The sequence below is a fragment of the Triticum aestivum genome, chromosome 6B, assembly GCF_018294505.1.
Source record: "Triticum aestivum cultivar Chinese Spring chromosome 6B, IWGSC CS RefSeq v2.1, whole genome shotgun sequence".
Taxonomy (NCBI): Eukaryota; Viridiplantae; Streptophyta; class Magnoliopsida; order Poales; family Poaceae; genus Triticum; species Triticum aestivum.
This window is the reverse complement of record NC_057810.1, coordinates 723,671,661-723,688,089: the sequence shown is the minus strand read 5'-3', so window position 1 is coordinate 723,688,089 and position 16,429 is coordinate 723,671,661. Positions and strand designations below refer to the sequence as shown.

The window sequence follows — 16,429 nt, the reverse complement described above, 5'->3', positions numbered from 1 at the left end:
CACATCGCGTTACCAAAATTTCTCCTCCACTGCCTGCCTGTTGGCTGCTATGCCAGCGCATACGTACTTGGGCCGGAGAAGTTACACTGTTAGAAAGAGAGAGAGTGTGTGTGTGGGACAACAACGACAACAGATCGTTGGATCTCCTCCACTAGTAAGCGAGTCCCATAATCACAGGCACATCCATTGGTTGTTGGCCTTGGATCTACCTCCAACGCCCACAAATTCTTGTTTAAAAGAAAACAAAATTCATACAAATTCATAAATCATAACTGGCAATTTTGAACGTGAAAAAATAGATGTAGACACCCCCTTCGCTATGAGACACAAGTGCACCCAAGCGTTAGGGTTTCCCCTCCCTTTCGTCGCCGCCGCCGCTGATGTGCCTTGTCTCTTGTGGTCTTGAGGCCATGGAGTCAGGGTGGATCCTGACCCTTGCTGATGGGAGGGCTATGTTTTTAGTTTCTTTTTTGTATGTGCTTTGTTAGGGTTTGTGTCCTATTCAAGAAGGCAACGCAGCGACGGCTCCCTGAAGACGGAATGAAGTTCTCCCCCACCTAATCCACATCCCGCGGTGTTTCTAGCGTTGTTGAAGGGTGTGTGGAGATTTGTCTCTGATGGATCTCGTTACATTCAGTTGGCATTTGTCTTCGGCGTTTTCGCTTGGATCCGGGCATCTGGCATTTGTTTGTGTGTCTACATGTTGGACTCTCTTGGTCTACGCTTCTCTTGGTCAACGGCGGTTGTTGCTCGGGTGTGTTGGTCTTGTGGGGTCTTAGCACGTGTCTTGCTCAACACAGGATAGAAGCAAGTGTCTCGCCTGAAGGATTTCTTGCGAGCTACAGTATTGGCAGTCCATATTCGTGCAAACCTCGCTCGCTCGCCGCTGTTCGCTATTTGCTTCAGTTTCCTCTGTTTTTTCTTTTTTTGGGGTTTTCATTGTGTCTATTTTCTTGCGCTGGTTTTCATTTGTTTTCTTTGTTTTGTTGTTTCTTTTGTAGATTTTCATTGGTTTTTCCTTTTCAGTTTCCGTATATAACATGAATATACTTTTATAAATGTTTAACATTTTTCCAATTACATGAGGTATTTTTCCTACACATTATACAATTTTTTTATGTATTAGAAACATTTTCTTACACATTTAATATTTTCTAATGTGCGATTAGCATTTTCAACTTGTTATTTTTATAACTGATATATTTCGAAATACATGGAAAGGTAAACAACAACAAAAATACAAAATACAAAAATGAAAAAAATGGAATTCAAAAAGCGCTGAAGGCGTGTCCGTGCTGGGCCGGCCCAATCGAGGGCATACAACGAGGCGTCTTATTGTCCCGTGTCGGGCAAGACATAGGCATGCCCCTTGCTTACCCTCCCTGATACCCCACTATTCAATATGTGTTCCCACCAAATATAAATAGCCTCTTCATGGCGAAAATGCATAGGAGCACCTACGGGCTTACCCTCCTTGATATCCCACCGTTCAATTTGCATAGGGATCAGGACTTAGCATAGCTCGGTTGGCTAAACATTTCGGGACTGCTAAAAATCAGTCGACTGAGATTTAACCAAGTCTCAGTCGACCATGCAACATTTTTTATCATCATTTGCAACATTATTTTCCTACCTGTTGCAACATTCGTCTTGCTGGTTGAAGCATGTCATCCCTCGTCGACTGTAGCGCGTCATCTAACTGGTTGCAACATACTTCATTGACGGTTGTATCAATTTTGTTAGAACAGTTGTAGCATTTGTTGTTATTGCTTGCAATACCATCGCAACATTTTTCATTGCCGTTTGTAGCATTCAGCCGTGCCACTTGTAAAAAAAACAAACGCTGACGTCACTCGGCCGAGTTTTTTCTTCGCGGGGAAAGTCAGAAAACAGTTACACATTGATCTATGACCAATCTGCAATCTTGATTCTCATAACTGTTGTGTGTGGATCATGACATCTCGAAGGTGAGTTATATCCTTTGTTCCTGATCTCGGCATCCTCTTTCCGAAAAAAAAGAAGATCTCGGCATCCTCTTCGATCGTTCATTGACAGCCACTAACACACAGCCATCCATCCACATCGCGTTACCAAAATTTCTCCTCCACTGCCTGCCTGTTGGCTGCTATGCCAGCGCATACGTACTTGGGCCGGAGAAGTTACACTGTTAGAAAGAGAGAGAGTGTGTGTGTGGGACAACAACGACAACAGATCGTTGGATCTCCTCCACTAGTAAGCGAGTCCCAGAATCACAGGCACATCCATTGGTTGTTGGCCTTGGATCTACCTCCAACGCCCACAAATTCTTGTTTAAAAGAAAACAAAATTCATACAAATTCATAAATCATAACTGGCAATTTTGAACATGAAAAAAATAGACGTAGACACCCCCTTTGCTATGAGACACAAGTGCACCCAAGCGTTAGGGTTTCCCTTCCCTTCCGTCGGCGCTGTCGCCGTTCTGCCTCGTCTCTTGTTTCGTTGAGGCCATGGAGTCGCGGTGGATCCCGGCGGTGGGAGAGTTATATTTTTAGTTACTTTTTGGTGTGTGTTTTGTTAGGGTTTCTGTCTTGTTTAGGAAGGAAACGCGGTAGCGGCTCTCTGAAGACGGAATGAAATTCTCCCCTACCTAATCCCCATCCCGACGGTGTTTCTAGCGTTGTCGAAGGGCGTGTGGAGATTTGTCTCTGAAGATCTAGTGACAATCGGTTGGCGTTTGTCTTCGGTGGTTTTGCTTGGATCCGGGCATCCAGCATTTGTTCGTTTATGTTTGTGTGTCTACATGTTGGATTGTAGACACACAAAGTGATGAGGGGGTGAACCTTTAGCTCGCACCAGTGCAAGTAGACTACATATTTAAATGTATTTTTTTACTTCTGATGTTCTTTGTGCTTCCTTCGGCGGTGGATGGATAGATCAGAGTTTTTTGCGATTTTTTTGCATGAAAACTTCCGGTCTACTCATCCTTAACGAACACTAGAAATTAAAAAAAATACATTCAGATTCATAGAACACCTAACGACAACTATGAGCACTGAAGCATGCCGAAGGCCCCGCAGTCATCGCCCCTCCCTCGTTGGAGGCGGGCAAAACTTGCTGCAATAAACAGTTGGGAAGCCGTCGTGCTAAGGCCCCATAGGACCAGCGTAGCATAACAGCAACCGCCACCGATAAATAGTAGCGTAGATCGAAAGAATCAAACCTGAAAACACACAAACATAGACAAACTATGATCGGATCCGTCGGAGACACACCTCAACACACCCACCGACGATGATAGACACACAACCAGGACGGGGCTAGGCGGGGAGAACCTTATTCCTTATTACATCTTTAGGGAGCCGCCACCATCTTATTTTTCTGAGCAGGACACCGACCCTAACAAAACTCGAAGAATCATCTAAAAGCCAAGCCCTCCTGCAGGTAAGGGCTAGGATCCACCGAGCCACCATGGCCCTAAGGCTATCAGAGACGAGGCAGACTGACGGCGGCACCAACGAAAGGAAGAGAAGCCTAGGCTTTTATTAAGGGAGGAGGCAGCTGCGTTTCGTAACTTTCATTAATCTACTCAACGAAAAGGGCCTTGTGTGCGTGTGCCCTCCAGTAGTAGTTCCCGAAAAAAGCTTTGAAGTTGAAAAAGAGAGGACGTGGAAATATACCAGTGCTTGGTCTTGTTTTCAGGTTCCATCGAAGGAAAAGCCAATAACGAAGATGGACGATAAATTGGATTCACAGTTTGCGAGTGAAGACATCTTCTAGTTTAAACTTGTAAAATCTTCAATATTGAAAACCAACCTGTGGTTGAATGCTTAGAGCGACAGAGGCATACTCGGTCCATCAGGATTCAAGTCATGATGCTCGCATTTAACACAGACTTATTTTAGGGTTCTCCGTCTCTCGAAGGTGCTCGTAACTATAGGCTATGATGGACGACACATACATACCACATTTTTTTAGGGAAGTTTACACCACAAACTGAAACTTTGTGCGGTTTATTCAGCGTGGGTCCATTTTGTATCATGTGTGCGCGCAAAAATTCTTCGATCTCCACTCGATCGGCCTGGGCCTCGACGCAGGCCAGGCAGTATTTATCACCTGCCTGTAAATAGTAGAGGCTCGATCGCAACCTTCACCCGATCCCCTCCCCCGCTGCCGCCGCCGCCGTACGTCGACATGGCCGCACCTCAGCCGTCCTTCGAGAACGTGGATCTTTCCACGACCTCTCCCTACCTGGACTTCGACGATCTGGATCTTTCCACGGCCATATTTAACCCGGCCCCGTTCTCCCTGCCTCCTTCTATTCCGAGGCCACGGAGGTGTGGTCGGCCCTCGCCGGTCGGCCGCCGGAGGAGAGGGACGAGGCGGTCATCAGGTTCTTCGAAGAGAAGGAGAAGGAGATGATGGCAATGGACTGCTCCGAAGCCATTGCCGACGAGGAGGAAGACGACGGAGGAATGTGTGAGCCGCTGCAATGCTGCGCCGCCCATGTCACCGCAGAGTACTTGGCGGAGGTAGCCCGAAGAATCCAGGAGGAGGTGGAGGAAGGGCGTGGCAAGGACAAAGGAAACCGGTTGTATCTTCCCGTTGAGGCCATGTTCGGTTGACAGGGTTGTGGAGGGGTTTCGACAGGGATTGAGGTGGATTAAATCCTCTACAAGTCAAATCCCCCCCAAATCTCCTCCAATCCTCTTAGGACAGGGTGTAACCGAACAAAGCCTGAAGGGGAGATCGAAATCTTGGGAATGGAGGAGCTGCTCGGCGATGAGAAGATTAAGCATGCTAATGACAGAGGAGAACGACAGGTCTTGGTGGACGAAGATGAGCAGCAGGAACGCAAGAAGGCGAGAATGGCAGGAAGCTCACGGTAATCGTTGTGCTTGAACAGAAAACTCGATGTTTTTTCTATAGAGAGATAAGTAGCAGAAACTCTCAATCTGCTGTAAGGGTTTGTGAAGACTTGGAGATTGTTCATCGTTCTTTATAGAAGAAAATCGGCAAGCCTGAATAATATGTCACGATTATGTTTCTTATATGATTCAAGTTTCGTGTTGGTGGCAGTTTTATTAACATTTCTGCCGTGTTTTAGTGTCAAATGAGATAAGAAAAGAAAGATTGTGTGGACAACAACGGTAGGTCAGTGACTGTTGGATCTCCTCCACTAGCTCATACTACGAATCTAAGCTTGTCCCACAACAAAACTCCACAGCCATTAGTTGCTTTGCACTAGCTCTAGCGGCCATGTACAAGTACTGTATCGATCAGAGTCACATGCCTGGTCTTCTTCCCTGGTCGAGAGTCGCAGCATATTAACCTGCACACACGCACGCGCGTGGGTCTTTTCTGGTCTGCTAGCTTCGCTACAGCATGGATAAATGGATCATTGAATTCGACGATGTGGATGAGCATACCTTGCTCAGTTGCTCTATCCAATCCATCACAACTGCACCGTCCATTCATCTATGGGCCCTTTGGCTAGCTCTTCATGTGTGCCAAAACCCTCTCCACCAAGTCCTCCATGTACCATCGCAGCAACTTCCCGATCAATTCAGCCAGCATACATAGGGATGGCAGTTTCCTTGGTTCCCGATTTGATCCTTGATATCAGCGCATATGAGTAGAAAATTAAGCCGATCAATCGTTCTGTCATTCACAAGGAGGATTGAGAGCAACATCAACCTTGACACCTTCCTCCACGTCATGGCACTATGTGACCATGTACTTGTTACAACTGATAAGCATCGCATGGAGTTGTTACAACTGAAGTACAGAATCACTACAAGATATACATGGCGTGCTATACAAGGATATGCACCAATACGGTTAGCCTGAACTAACGTAATCTACAAGGTTGTTTAACATTCCCCCGCAATCTCAGCCTGTACAAAGGTTGAGATTGGAACGCAGCCGGGTTAGCATCGTCTTCGTCAGTGGTTTAGTGAACGCATCTGCCACTTGGTCAGCTGAAGAGATGAACCGGACTTCAAGAGCTCCGATGGCTACCTTCTCTCGCACAAAGTGGATGTATACTTCGATATGCTTGGTGCGAGCATGAAACACGGGATTTGCTGTGAGGTACGTCGCGCCGAGGTTGTCACACCACAAAACCGGAGCTTGAGGTTGAGGAACTCGCAACTCTTTCAACAATGACTGTACCCACGTTGCCTCTGTTGTACCATTCGCCAATGCCTTATACTCTGCTTCGTTTGACGATCGCGAGACTGTCGGCTGCTTTCGTACACTCCACGAAATGAGGTTGGGTCCGAAGAACACAGCGAACCCCCCTGTCGAACGTCTGTCGTCCCCACAACCGGCCCAATCAGCATTAGTAAACACACCTAGCAGAGTCGAAGATGACCGTCGAATAGTCAAACCTGTAGCCACTGTACCCTTCCCAGTGAAGATCAGTGGGACATGACAGGAATTGGCAGACCTTGTTTACTGCAAACGACAGGTCAGGCCGTGTCAAGGTTAGGTACTGAAGGGCTCCCACCGTGCTCCTATATCTGAATGCTTCATCCTCATTCAGCCGATGTCCGGTGTCTCTGCTAAGCTTCTCTTGAGTACACATAGGTGTTGAGACTACTTTACAATTGGCCATGTCGGTACGCTGCAACAAATCAAGAGCGTACTTCTTCTGTATGAGAGTCATTCCCCCGGAATTGGGAAGCACTTCAATACCGAGAAAATAGCGAAGGGCGCCAAGATCCTTGACAGGGAATGTGGCAGAGAGTTGACGGAGAAGACGATCCAGTGCTGATGAAGAGGAGCTAACAATGACAATGTCATCAACATACACGAGCATACAAATAGTAACATCACCATGGGCAAAGATGAACAAGGAAGTGTCAGCTGCTGACGAGTGAAAACCCAACTGCTGAAGACAGTCGCTGAGGCGAGCATACCAGGCCCTAGGTGACTGTTTTAAGCCATATAATGCTTTCTGCAACTTGCAGACTTAATTAGGATGAACATTATCATGGAAACCGGGAGGCTGCTGCATATAGGCTTCTTCAGTCAGGGTACCATGCAAGAAAGCATTGCTGATGTCCACTTGACGCGGGTGCCATCCACGAGAAATAGCCAGAGAAAGCACAAGACGCACCTTGGCTGGTTTGACGACAGGAGAAAACGTATCCGTGTAATCGATACCATGCTGCTGAGTAAACCCGCGAGCAACGAGGCGAGCTTTGAATTTGTGCAAGGAGCCATCAGACTTGTGCTTCACTTTAAATACCCACTTACAACTGATGATGTTCTTGCCAGTAGGACGAGGAACAAGGGTCCAAGTGTTGTTCTGTTGAAGAGCAGAAAACTCATCCTCCATGGCAGACCGCCACTGCGCATCAGCGAGGGCGAGGCGATTGGACCAGGGCTCAGCATGGAAGGCGCGTCGACGAGGGTCATAGCGCACGGTGCCGTCAGATGGTACCAACTTCTGGACAATGTTGTCCCGGAGCCGTGTTGTCATCGGATGTGGCGCAGGCGGCCGTTGAGCGACGATAGGAGGCGAGGACGGTTCTGCAAAGACTGGTTCATGGGCCGGGGTTGCTGAGGCGGGCTCCTCGGGGGAGGCCGCAGCAGGCGACGGCTGGCTGGGGCTATTAGCCTTAGGCTCGGACGTGGGCGTTGGCGAGGCAGACCCATCTGCATGGCGCGTGCAGCGGGTCGTCGGGCCCATGGACGACGTCGATCCGGAGGGCGACATGGTGCAGTACCTGTAGGTGAAGGAGAGCTGCACAAGGAGTCAGTGAGCAAGGAAATATCATATCGTCTCATGTGATCATCCACTACAGCCGGCTCGGTGATTGGAAACTGATGGAGGAGTGGGAAGAAGTGGTTCGGTTGGTGGTGATTGTGGTGGAGCAGTGGCAAATGGAAACACATGTTCATCGAATACAACATCACGTGAGATGTAAATACGCCCACTGGTTCGATCGAGGCACTTATACCCTTTGTGCATGGAACTATAACCGAGAAAAACACACTGTCGGGAGCGAAACTCGAGTTTCCTATTGTTGTATGGCCGAAGGTTCGGCCAACAAGCACATCCGAACGCACGGAGGAAAGTATAATCTGGTTGCTCGTTCAGAAGACAAGAAATAGGGGTGGAATTTTTTAGGACACGTGTGGGCATACGGTTGATAAGATAGCATGCAGTGATAAAAGCCTCATCCCAAAAACGAATAGGAAGCGATGAGTGAGCAAGAAGGGCGATGCCTGTTTCAACTATATGGCGATGTTTGCGCTCGGCGATGCCATTTTGCTAAGAAGTATGTGGGCTAGAGACACGGTGCATGATGCCTTCCCGAGCAAAATAACGATTGAGACAGCGATACTCGCCGCCCCAATCAGATTGAACAGCTTTTATCTTAGTGTCAAGCATGCGTTCGACATGTTTCTGAAAGGTGTAGAAAGCTTGTTCCACATCAGACTTGCGTTAAACGGTAAATCCAAGTAAAACGACTGAAATCATCCAAAAAACTCACATAATACTTAAAACCACCAACATATGTGATGGCCGGACCCTAAACATCCGAGTGAATAAGCTCAAGAGGCGTATGAGTAACATGATTGGAATTATAAAAGGGTAACTGATGTATCTTTGCTCGTTGGCAAGAATAACACACACTAGACTCAAGAGATGTTGCACAAGCAAATTTATTTGATCTAAGTACTAACTCAACGACATTCTTTGCTGGATGACCTAATCTGCGATGCCAAAGGTCCAAAGAGAGCTTGACACCGGCAAGAGCTCGACGATTATTGGACCAAACGAACGGAGACTGGAGGCTTGGCACCGGGTAAAGACCATTGCGGCATCTACCGCGAAGAAGAACCTGCTTCGTTGCTCGGTCCTTAAGATAAAACACATGAGGATGAAATTCAGCAAAGGCATCACTGTCATAAACCAATCGATAAACAGAGAGCAGATGTTTATTAACATCGGGAACATGCAAAATATTGCGGAGATGAATTGGTTTAGATGAGCCAGATATAGATGAATGACCAACATGTGAGATAGACAAACCTGCTCCGTTCGCGACGTGCACCTTGTCCTTGCGGCCGCAGCACTCGTGGATGGCGAGGCGATCAAGATCGCTCGTCAGGTGATCGGTCGCCCCCGTGTCTGCGTACCAGTCGGTGTCGACGATGTAGGAGCCCGTGTTGGCAGCGTTGCCGGAACGCTCGCGCTGATCTTCAGGCTGGAACGCATGGTTGAAGCGGTTGCGGCAGAGGAGCTGGAACTGGTGGTGAGGGTGCTAGCGGCAGCCGTGGTAAGGGCGCCGGCAGTGTTGGAGAGGAGGCTAGGGGAGGTGCCGGCCATGGTGGAGGAGATGGGATCTTGTTGCTATGTATACCAAGTCAGAAAGGATTGTTTGCCGTGAACTACCCCGTAGGGCTGGCCATGTATTTATATTGAGGCGATAAGCATCGCATGGAGTTGTTACAACTGAAGTACATAATCGTAACTACAAGATATACATGGCGGCTATACAAGGATATGCACCAATAAGGTTAGCCTGAACTAACGTAATCTACAAGGTTGTTTAACAATGATCCATCTGTCAATCCATACATGCTTCCTCCGGTTTACCATTTTTATCATCTTTTTCACCAAAGGATGATGGCTTTCACCGGTAGTTGGCTGTTTCCAGATCCTTAGAATTGACGTGTTGCTCCTCAAGATCTAAGCCAAAAGTACAAAAAAGTGTAGAAATTTTTAAAATACATGCAAAATATAAACACACACTCCACATGCAGGTGGGGGTCCACAAGGGCCTTTTGGCCGAGAATTGGAGTCAATCCGCACCTCCTTGTCAAAGTTGTTTCCAGAAAAGTCCATATTACAACTCTCAACTTGCTACTCGGTTTAAGGGTTCAAGCCTCATCTTCAAAACCGGTCACTCCATACTCCAAACTAACCAGGTTCAGAAATCAACCCCCACTCTACTTTTGATCAACTAGAGCAGTTTTGAACACATTAATTGCTGACTGGATAACGCCACGTCAGCTGGCCAACACCAAGGGAAAAAACCATCTATCTCGAGCCCATCATGCACCACAACAGGCAAGGAAAGATGCTTATCGGGACACCTAAAGAATGGCGCTAGTAAGTGCGTCCGGCCCCCAACGTGTGTGTGTCTCTCCTGTGACCCGCATCTTCTCAGCCTTCATGATTGAGCTCACCGGCCTGTGCAGGAGATCTCTGACGGTGGCCATGCCTACATCAAGATCATTGTAGATGAGGTAGTGGTCGTGGTGCGGTCCTTGCAGGTGCTCTAAGGCCCTGCTTATCCCCTTCCAAGGTAGGAAGGCTAGGTTGTTGTCTGGGAGCTACATATCCAGCTCAAAATAAAACTCACAGTTGTCGGCAAAGGTGAGCCAGAGAGGTCCCTTGTGCCGATTGATTCCCCAGCTCCTACCTGGCTACCTTGAACCAAGTCATCCCCGACGATGGTAGTTGTGTGATCTTGCTGATCCAACGACCTTTGCATCGCCGAGGACCCTGACAGGGTCGTGACCCGCACCCCCAAGAGGCAGGTCTGACCACATAGAATACCCTAGTAGAATCATGACCCTCGTGGTGGAAGAGGGACACGTCATGTGTGTGCCGCTAAAGTCTGAGCTCGCCGAACGCAGCCCCTAGCTCGCCCCCATTTCGCCTTATACTTTCCAAAAAAGCTCCAGTGAGAATTCTCCTGCAGTGGCCACTGAGCTCGAGCTCCAGCGCTTCGACCGTCTCACTCACAAGAATTCCGGTCGGTTTGGCATTGAGGGAACCAATGACATTCTAGAGCGTGGGCACTCGCATGGCCTCAGATGCCGACCCAACATACTAAGCCGTGACGGAGATCGACATCGAGGTCTGTAGGGCCTGGGATTATGGTCTCCCTCATGGGTGGATCAAGTCATGGGTGGTTGAGCTTTCTGCCCAAGTCTGCCTCCAGGAAGCCATCATCACCACCCAACACTTTGTCCCTAACCACTGTGCCATCCAAGTATACATCACCACCAAAATCACCAAAAATTACCACCACAAGGAGCATGTGGAGCGAGACTAATTCCTCGAGCCACGACTGGTTCACCCACTCCTCTTGTTTGGACACCGTCTCGGATGATGATGATTCTTGTTTCATCTACAAAGGTGCTGCAAAGCAGAGCGAGTACATAAGTTTCCAACACAAGAAGTGAGATTCTCCCTATGAGAGAGTGGCGTTCTCACAAGCGGCGAAAGGGAATCACCAGAGCTTTGACTTCTATAAACATAGACCATTTTTCCATCTGCACGAAACCCTACTAGGGACACATTGGTCACCAACGTCTTAGGAAATGCATAAGCATATACCAGAATACTTGTAAACCAATCTAAGTTGTCCGATGGAAGCACATATCATTTCTCATCTATCAAGTGGACTAAAGGAAAGTACTCTTAATCATACTTGTTTTGCGAAAGCTAGTTGTAATCACATTGATCCTCAGTCTAGCTACATATTCATAGCAATCAAAATCACATTTATAGACCATGATAGTCTAATCTTGCCAAATCATTTTGGTGAAACTACATTTCAAAAACTTAGATCCACAAGACTCTAAATCTGACCATAACAAACATATTTTTGCAAACACATTTTGCCTCTTGGAAATATCATATCCAATTAAACGTATTGTAGATGCTATAGAGAATCGAATGGATAGACCTAAACAATTGATCTTCCCATAAGTGAACCATTTTACCATCATTAAGTAACCACTCATATATCCGAGTTGAGCAAACATAATAGCCCAAAGAATACACCTTTTCAGAAAAGGTGATGTATTTGTATCACAAGACTATACATCACCATATTGCATCTTGTTTAGAGCTTATCTTTCCTCCACTGTCACCACTGCATCGGCTATGTCCAAGCTTCGCCTCCTTGGTGCTGTTGTCCCATGTCATCCCCGTCTCTACCTTATTGAAGAACAAAGTATCTTATATTTACTAATTGGAAGCACCAAATGAGCCTCCATGTTAATAAAAAAGCAGAAATAATAACCTTAGGATATTAATTCTAGGGCTTGGATTAAATAAGGGGCCATGGAAGTTTCTTTCGTTTTAAAAAAAGTCTTATGTGGTTAGTCAGGTTGTGGCTGACACCCTCGCCAGGCTTCCGCTTGAAGGTTGCAGAGAAACATGACGTGTACATGGTGGTAAGTGGTGAGAGCGTGCGTGAAGAAGTACACCCTTGCAGGGTTATAAATGATCTATTTAAATAGTCGCGTCCTCGGATATGGACTACTTGGAAAGTTTATATTGTTCATAGATAAGTTGAAATGGATACTCAATGCGCAAGATAAGTGTGAGTGTTATGAATGGTCTTCTCGTAGGGAGACGAGAGCGGATCCATAGTGGTGTATTGATGTTGTGAATATGTGGACCCGTATGCACTTTCTCATCTCAAAGAAAATACTGGTAGTCGTAGTACATGATAGCCACGGAGTCAAAGCTGGCTTGCTGCAGTTAGACTCCACAACCCTATTATTGATATTGATGCATATGTAGTTAGTTCTGATGTAAGTCTTGCTGAGTACCTTTGTACTCACATATGCTTATCTATACTTTTGCAGAGAGACTTCCGTCTCACTAGTAGTTTCAAGTAGTCTTCTATGATTAGCTTGGGAAGCCCAGATAGAGGTCTGGTTCCTATGGAGGGTCTTGTAGATAGTTAGGCTTCCCAGCCTTCTTTCTTTTCAGTTGTCTGTACTCAGACATATTTATGTTTCCGCTCGTTGCTAGTATGACTCTGTATGTTGGGTCATGAGACCCATGTTTGTAATATCAGGTTATGTATGGCTCTTCGGAGCATCTTCAATAAACATTTTGAGTCATAGAGTTATGTTGTGATGCCATGTTGTATCTATACATATCATGCATATTGTGTGTATGTTTTTGAAATGCACTGGTATGTGTGGGATTCGACACCTGCTTATCTGCTTTTGTAACCTTCCATACAAGGAAGCCTCCTAGTGCTTCCACTGAGCCATAATAGTTCGCTACTACTCCGGAACACATGGATTGACCAGCATGTATCCTACTTTGGTCCAGTATTTTTCCCTACCGGAAAATGTGACGCATTGTTCCTTTAAGTCCCTGTAGCTTGCTATGACTTGGGTTCATACATTGATGACCGACACGTGCATTGCTGGGTTATATATGACTGTCCCAGTACGTATGTGCCACCTTGGTTTATGACTAGTCATGTTGACCCAGGTTCTCTGTTAATATGGATGCTAGCATCGCAATCATATACGTGAGCCAAAAGACGCAAATGGACCCGGCCAAGGTAAAGGCGGCATCCGTGGTTACCGTGCATGAGGCCACAAAGTGATATGATGTGTCTTATGCTAGATCCGTGTGAGTTAGGATCGGGGTCCCGACAACCACCGCCATGTCAGCAGCGAGGCGGGCCTCTGCCGCCCTTGTCCTCTCCTTCCCACGGTGAGCACACCAGTCCTGATGGGACTCAAACTCTGCCAGACCGTTGATGGGGAAGGGGAGATTTGAAGGCTCCTGGGACAGTGATGATCCAGCCTCGGGGGATCCGAGAGCCCGATGCGCCGAAGCTATGGAGTCGCACCGGACAGATCCTACCATCGGTCGGGCGCTGTCCTCCCGGGAGTGGCGGAGTGCAATGCGGACAACCATTGCCGCCTCCAACCCGCACGGGATGACACTCCAGTTGACGGATCCGAACTAGCTAGTCTAGTCAGATCCACTGCCTGCCATGCTAGAGAAGGTCGGAGATCGCCGGACGGGAGTTTGGATGACGGAGGGGAGTGGACTGGAGTGGAGTGGAGTGTAGTGGCTAGGGTTCGGGCCGGTGAGCGGATGGGAAGAGCGTGGGCCGGGGATGACATGGCCGACTGGCCCGGACGCCCCATATCCATCCCATATTTGGGCTAGCTGAATATGAGGGGTGGCGGTCAGCCCGGGGCGTTTGAGGTGCCCGGTGTGGGTCGCATTTTCGTGACCGGGCCGTTCGCCCGGTCGTTTGCCGCGGTAGATGCTCTAAGCATGCCTATTGCATACTATTATACTCCGCTGTCATTAAGTTCATTGGTCTGATCCAAGCCTGCAAACACTGTCCAAGCCATCCACTGGTTCCTAGAAATACAATTTCTGTACTTGGTCATCACTCATCACCAAGTGTACCTTTGCCCTTTCATCTACTGTGGTCACCGCCAAGCATAGCTCGATCTTGGAGCATTTTTTACGGCACTTGCATGATAATATAAGATCAAGCTAATTAAGAACTAACTACACTACCTCAATTTTAATACTAGCTAGGTCGTCGTCTATTATTTTTGCTTGGGAGGATAGAAAGCCATCGTGATGTGTCTTGGTATGGGCGTATATATCCAAGTCTTGCTACTTGGTCTTACAAACAAGATTTGTAAACTTTGGTCTACTAATTGCTCTAGTGACCAAGATTTGTATTATATATCTGTCATTTGTCGGCTGAGATGGATACAAGTCTAAACCGCTCGCCCTTAATTACAAGATTTAGCCGCCCGCGTAATTAATAACATATACACCACTTGAACTAGTAAGAACAGCCACCTACCACACACCACGTTACAAGGTTGAGTAGCATGCTTATGTCAATCTAGCCTTAGTGTTAATTTCAACAGCTTTCTAGCATTTGTATTGGCTGGCCTGCAGCAAGCTAATGCCGACCGATGGCATTGTGAGAAATAGCAGATGGATTGTATATTTGTCCATATGATATAGTCAAATAAAGGCTATCTTACAATCATAAACGACTTGGAGACTGTTTGGGATGATCACCAGGGCACTGCTTATAAACGATTTAGAACCATGTGTGATCTAGTATTGACAGTGAAACAGAGGAAATATCAATTGAAAATGAAGATGATATAGTTAGCGCAGATCATTGCTTGGAAATGAGAAAGAATTGTTCAAGGGCTAACAATTGGCACACTATTTTTCTTTTCTTTTGAAGCTGTACTCTCCGGATCATTGACAATTCGGAGCGTAGCAGCTCTCATGTGCTCGTCGTCCGCAGGTCGAGGTCACTGAATGCGACAATAGTTAAAACCAAGTGTTAACATCATCATGTATTGAGAACACAAGTCTCGATGTGGTTTAGAGCCAGCTACCCATGTGCTCAACAGGTCACTACGAAAAGAAAACAGAAACCAAGACCTGTGATAAACAATTATGAACAAGACTTGGATCCGATCGAGCATAGCCCAACGTCGTGCTTTAATATTTGTGGTCGTTCGCTTGTATGATGGAAAAACTACACTCACTCCTTTCTGTGCACAAGTTTGATACAAGGGCGTCTTGGTTCCTGATATATACGAGTTGGCTGCTCAACCAGCACTCGTACAACTATATACATTCAGAACCAACCTTCTAACCACAAAGCTAGAGTTTCCTCCTCGTGTTGGTGATGGCATCGAGCACTGGGGAGGAAGCTCCTGCCTCACCCGTTGTGGGAAATGCTCCTCCACTGGTGACCACGGAAGCCAAGATGATTGTGGCCATCGGCCATGACCATTGCCAGAAGTTGAAGGATGTGTTGAGCAAGGAGGATTCTTCCACCATGGTAGTGGTGATGGCCTCAAGCAACCAGACTCCCACGCCGCCCAAGCCTCGCTTGCCGGTCATGGATTCCAGGCTGCTAGCAGTAGCTTGCTCTGGTTCATGGAAGAAGCTGCAATCATTTCTCAGTGGGGAAGACCGTCAAACCTCCGGCGACGGGGCTATCCGAAGCTCTGCTATGCAGCCAGCTTTTGGTGACGAAGAAGCACTTCTCAGGGAGTCTTTCCTGGATGCGGTCACCATGGACGGTGACACTTTTCTCCATGTGATGGCCACCAACAGTGATGGTGAGAACTTGGAGGAAGATGGCCCCATACGCAGGAAGGCAGTAAGCCTCGTCTTCATGCAAAACAGCCATGGAGATACGCCCCTGCACTATGCTGCACGGGCGGCGAAAATGAATATGGTATCTTTTCTCATTGATCTTGCTGGAGGCAAGGATCAAAATGCTGACAGAGTGAAGGCGCTGCTAGAAATGGAAAACAAGAGTAAATGGACAGTCTTGCATTAGGCGGTCCGCAGTGGGAAAAATGATATAGTCGAATTGCTCATGAAGGAGGATCCAGAATTGGCAAGTCTTCCGAAAGCTGGTACTTCTCCGCTGTACCTAGCCATCTTACTGGAAAACAGAATCATCGCCAAAACACTCTACAAGTTGAGCCGCGGGAAAAGCGGCAGTAACGACGAGAACCTTTCATACTCTGGACCAAGTGGACAAAATGCATTGCATGCTGCTGTTCTCCGAGGCAAAGGTACTCATGCTCACTTTGCAATGTTTAATCCTTGGTTTAACATACTGTTTTTCAATCTACATATTTT

At 47.2% G+C, this 16,429-nt stretch overlaps 2 pseudogenes; one reads left to right on the top strand and one right to left on the bottom strand.

Annotated features, from left to right (window-relative positions):
- LOC123139784 (rRNA-processing protein UTP23 homolog) overlaps positions 1 to 4,175 on the bottom strand; it is a 12,064-nt pseudogene extending 7,889 nt beyond the window's left edge.
- Positions 4,176 to 15,458: 11,283 nt separating this feature from the next.
- On the top strand, positions 15,459 to 16,291 carry LOC123139783 (ankyrin-3-like; annotated as a pseudogene).
- Positions 16,292 to 16,429: the final 138 nt, after the last annotated feature.